The sequence below is a fragment of the Phaseolus vulgaris genome, chromosome 10, assembly GCF_000499845.2.
Source record: "Phaseolus vulgaris cultivar G19833 chromosome 10, P. vulgaris v2.0, whole genome shotgun sequence".
Lineage (NCBI taxonomy): Eukaryota > Viridiplantae > Streptophyta > Magnoliopsida > Fabales > Fabaceae > Phaseolus > Phaseolus vulgaris.
The window spans coordinates 1188803-1194802 of NC_023750.2; positions in this window are offsets into that span (position 1 = coordinate 1188803).

Below are 6000 nucleotides of genomic sequence, written 5' to 3' on the forward strand. Positions count from 1 at the left end.
GAAGCAAATAGTTGATGTGTAATTACATTATAAACTTAACTGTGTATAATACTTAAACGTTACTAACAAGGTTTTTTGTATTAATCAAGGCATGACATGGATATAGCATGCTCAGAGGTTGACCAAGTGCAATTATCAAAAGATGACATGGTTGAACTTAAAGGTTTATAATTTTTGTCTTCCTTTTTTCATTGTTTATAAAAATATCAATATTAACTTTTAATTTATATTGTATTGTAGAGTAATAAACAATCGGGAGGCTATGAGTATGACTACTACGTTATGCAATGGATGGTTACTATTGTAAGACTAGGCATTCAAAAAGATTGGGAGCAAGTAATAATATTTAAATTATTCTTTATAGTTCTTTAAAGTATATGTATATTAACACTAATTTAAACTTGATTTTGTAATGCAATTTTTTATGGATGACCGATCAATAAAAAGCTTATTGCCAATCTTGTGGGACGAATCTGGGGCTCAAATCTCAGTCAATACTCAATACACACAGTGATGAACGCCTGGTAAAGATTTCAGACCAAAACACCCAAGGAGTAAGGCGTAATAAGTCCAAGACCGAGAGTGAACAAAATTGGTTTTCCTTAAAAGAAACGTCCTGACTTTTCTTCCCCATATCTTCTTTTTGTGATTCGTTTATGGACGTCCCTCCTTACCTCGGTGCAAACAACATATGAAAGTACTTATGCGAATTTTTTCAGCGCCATACGGATGCAATTTTTTTTTTGCAGAAAGTAGGACGAAATTTCACAAGTTTCGGTATGCTTTGCGCGACAATTTCTGAAAAATTCTCCCGAAATAGTTTTTTCCTAAAATACCATGTAAGAATATCCACAGAATTCGGGACAAAATGTGACAAATTTCAGGTCAAATGGATGAGTATTCACCCACGAAAAAAATCAAACAGTTTCACACACGAACGAACCTTCCTTTCAGCCCTGACAATGATCAATAAAAAGCTTATTGCCAATCTTGTGGGACGAATCTGGGGCTCAAATCTTAGCCAAAACTCAATAGACACAATGACGAATGTCTGGTAAAGATTTCAGACCAAAACACCCAAGGAGTAAGGCGTATTAAGTCCCAGACCGAGAGTGAACAAAACTGGTTTTCCGAAAACAAAACGTCGTGGCTTTTCTTCCCCGTATCTTCTTTTTGTGATTCGTTTGTGGACGTACCTCCTTACCTGGGTGCAAACAACATATGAAAGTACTTGTGTGAATTTTTTCAGCGTAATACGGACTCAGAATAAAAATTGCAGAAAGTAGAGCAAAATTTTACAAGTTTCAGTAGTGGATAGCCTTGGTTTGGGCGAAAATTTCTGAAAAACTCTCCCGAAATAGTTTTTTTCCTGAAATTCCTCGTAAGAATCTCCACTGAATTCGGGAAAAATTACAACAAATTTCAAGTCAAACTGATGAGTATTCACCCACGAAAAAAATCAAACAATTTCACACACCAACGAACCTTCCTTTCAGCCCTGACAGTGATCATAAAATGCTTATATCCAATCTTGTGGGATGAATCTATGGATCAAATCTCAGCCAAAACTCAATAGACACATTGACGAACTTCTGGTAAACACTTCATACCAAAACACCCAAGGAGTAAGGTCTAGTAAGTCCTAGACCGAGAGTGAACAAAACTTGTTTTCCGAAAACAAAACGTCCTGGCTTTTTTTCCCCATATCTTCTTTTTTTGATTCGTTTATGGGCGTGCCTCCTTACCTGGGTGCAAACAACATATGAAAGTACTTGTGTGAATTTTTTCAGTGCAATACGGACGCAGAATAAAAATTGCAGAAAGTATAGAGAAATTTTACTTATTTCAATAGTGGATAGCCTTGGTTTGCACGAAAATTTCTGAAAAATTCTCCCGAAATAGTTTTTTCTTGAAATTCCACATAAGAATCTCCATTGAATTTGGGAAAAAACGCGACAAATTTCATGACAAAGAGATGAGTATTATCCCACGAAAAAAATCAAACAATTTCACACACGAAGGAACCTTCTTTCAGCCCTGGCAATGATCATAAAATGCTTATATCCAATCTTGTGGGACGAATCTGGTGATCAAATCTCAGCCAAAACTCAATAGACACAGTGACGAACGTCTGGTAAAGATTTCAAACCAAAACACCCATGGAGTAAGATGTAGTAAGTCTCAGACCGAGATTGAACAAAACTTGTTTTCCAAAAACAAAAACTACTGGCTTTTCTTCCCCGTATCTTATTTCTGTGATTCGTTTATGGACATGCCTCCTTACCTGGGTGAAAAAAACATATGAAAGTACTTGTGTGAATTTTTTTAGCGCAATACGGGAGCAGAATAAAAATTTCGGTAGTGGATAAACTTGGTTTGCGCAAAAATTTCTGAAAAATTCTCCCAAAATAGTTTTTTCCTGAAATTCCATGTAAGAATCTCCACTGAATTCGGGAAAAAACGTGACAAATTTCAGGTCAAACGGATGAGTATTCACCCACGAAAAAAATCAAACAGTTTCACACATGAACGAACCTTCCTTTCAGCCCTGGCCATGATCATAAAAAGCTTATTGCCAATCTTGTGGAAAGAATATGGGGATCAAATCGCAGCCAAAACTCAATAGACACAGTGATGAACGTCTGGTAAAGATTTCATACCAAAACACCCAAGGAGTAAGGCGTAGTAAGACCCAGACCGAGAGTGAACAAAACTGATTTTCCGAAAACAAAACGTCCTAGCTTTTCTTCCACGTATCTTCTTTTTATCATTCGTGTATGAACGTGCCTCCTTACCTGAGTGCAAACAATATAAAAAAGTACTTGTGTGAATTTTTTCAGCGTAATACAGACTCAAATTTTTTTTTGCAGAAAGTAGAGCGAAATTTTACAAGTTTTAGTAGTGGATAGCCTTGGTTTGCGCGAAAACTTCTGAAAATTTCTTCTGAAATAGTTTTTTCATAAAATTCCACGTAAGAATCTCCACTGAATTCGGGAAAAAAATGCGAAAAATTTCATGTCAAACGGATAAGTATTCACCAACGAAAAAAATCAAACAGTTCCACACACGAACGAACCTTCCTTTCAGCCCTTGTGGTAATCAATAAAAAGCTTATTGCCAATCTTGTGGGACGAATCTGGGGATCAAATCTCAGCCACAACTCAATAGATACATTGACGAATGTCTGGTAAAGATTTCATACCAAAACACCCAAGGAGTAAGGCCTAGTAACTCCCAGATCGAGAGTGAACCAAACTTGTTTTCCGAAAACAAAACGTCCTTACTTGGGTGCAAACTTCTTTTTTTGATTCTTTTATGGGCGTGCCTCCTTATCTGGGTGCAAAAAACATATGAAAGTAATTGTGTGAATTTTTTCAGTGCAATACGGACCTAGAATAAAAATTGCAAAAAGTATAGCGAAATTTTACTTGTTTTAGTAGTGGATAGCCTTGTTTTGCACGAAAATTTCTGAAAAATTCTTTAGAAATAGTTTTCTCCTCAAATTCCAGGTAAGAATCTACACTGAATTTGGGACAAAACGCGACAAAGTTAAGGTCAAACAGATGAGTATTCACCTGGGAAAGAAATCAAACAGTTTCACACACGAACGAACCTTCATTTCAGCTTTGGCAGTGATCATAAAAAGCTTATTGCCAATCTTGTCGGACGAATCTGGGGATCAAATCTCAGCCAAAAGTCAATTCACACAGTGACAAACGTCTAGTAAAGATTTCAAACCAAAACACCCAAGGAGTAAGGCGAAGTAAGACCCAGACCGAGAGTGAACAAAACTGGTTTTCCAAAAACAAAAACTACTAGCTTTTCTTCCCCGTATTTTCTTTTTGTGATTCGTGTATCGACGTGCCTCCTTACCTGGGTGCAAACAACATATGAAAGTACTTGTGTGAATTTTTCAGCGCAATAAGGACGCAGAATAAAAATTGCAGAAAGTAAGGCGAAATTTCACAAGTTTCGGTTGTGGATAGCCTTGGTTTGCGCGAAAATTTATGAAAAATTCTCCCAAAATAGTTTTTTCCTGAAATTCCAAATAAGAATCTCCACTGAATTCGGGAAAAAACGCCACAAATTTCAGGTCAAACGAATGAGTATTCACCCACGAAAAAAATCAAACAGTTTCACACATGAACAAACCTTCTTTTCAGCACTCACAGTGATCATAAAAAGCTTATTGCCAATCTTGTGGGAAGAATCTGGGGATCAAATCTAAGCCAAAACTCAATAGACACAATGACGAACGTCTGGTAAAGATTTCATACCAAAACACGCAAGGGGTAAGGCGTAGTGAGTCCCAGACCGAGAGTGAACAAAATTGGTTTTCCACAAACAAAACGTCCTGGATTTTCTTCCCTGTATTCTCTTTTTGTGATTTGTTTATGGACGTGCCTCCTTACCTAGGTGCAAACAACATATGAAAGTACTTGTGTGAATTTTTTCAGTGCAATACGGACGCAGAATAAAAATTGCAGAAAGTAGGGCAAAATTTCAAAAGTTACGGTAATGGATAGACTTGGTTTGCGCGAAATTTTTTGAAAAATTCTCCCGAAATAGTTTTTCCTGAAATTCCACGTAGGAATCTCCATTGAGTTTGGGAAAAAATGCGACAAATTTCATGTCAAACGAATGAGTATTCACCGACGAAAAAATTCAATCAATTTCAGACACAAACGAACCTTCATTTTAGCGTTGGCAATGATCATAAAAAGATTATTGCCAATATTGTCGGACGAAACTGGGATCAAATCTCTGCTAAAACTCAATACACACAGTGATGAACCTCTGGTAAAGATTTCAAACCAAAACACCCAAGCAGTAAGGCGTAGTAAGTCCCGGACTAAGAGTGAAGAAAATTGGTTTTCCGAAAAAAAAACGTCATGGCTTTTCTTCTTCGTATCTTCTATTTGTGATTCGTTTATGGATGTGCCTCCTTACCTGGGTGCAAACAACATATGAAAGTACTTGTGTGAATTTTTTCAGCGCAATACGAACGCAAAATAAAAATTGCAGAAAGTATAGCCAAATTTTACTAGTTTCAGTAGTGAGCCTTGGTTTGCACAAAATTTCTGAAAAATTCTCCCGAAATAGTTTTTTTTTTAAATTCCGCGAAAGAATCTCCACTGAATTTGGGACAAAACGCGACAGATTTCAGGTCAAACGGATGAGTATTCACCCAAGAAAAAAATTAAATAGTTTCACACACAAACGAACCTTCCTTTGAGCTCGGGCAGTGTTGGATAAACAATTTGTTGCGAATCCTGTGGGACGGGTCTGGGGCTCAAATCTCAGCCAAAACTCAAAAGACACAATGACGAATGTCTGGTAAAAATTTCAGACCAAAACACTCAAGGAGTAAGGCGTAGTAAGTCCCAGACCGAGAGTGAACAAAACCGGTTTTCCGAAAACAAAACGTCCTGGCTTTTCTTCCCCGTTTCTTCCTTCTCTGATTTGTTTATGGACGTGCCTCCTTACCTAGGTACAAACAACATATGTAAATACTTGTGTGAATTTTTTCAGCACAATACGGACCCGGAAAAAAATTGCAGAAAGTAGAGCGAAATTTCACAAGTTTTGCTAGAGGATAGACTTGGTTTGCACAAAATTTCTCCCGAAATGGTTTTTTCCTGAAATTCCACGTAGGAATCTCCATTGAATTTGGGACAAAACGCGACAGATTTCAGGTCAAACGGATGAGTATTGACCCAGAAAAAAAATCAAACAGTTTCACACACAAACGAACTTTCCTTTCATCCGGGGTAATGATGGATAAAAAATTTATTGCGAATCCTGTGGGACGAGTGTGGGGCTCAAATCTCAGCAAAACTCAATAGACACAATGACGAATGTCTGGAAAAATTTCAGACAAAAATACCCAAGGAGTAAGGCGCAGTAAGTCCCAGACCGAGAGTGAACAAAACCGGTTTTCCGAAAACAAAACGTCCTGGTTTTTCTTCCCCGTATCTTCGCTCTGTGATTTGTTTATGG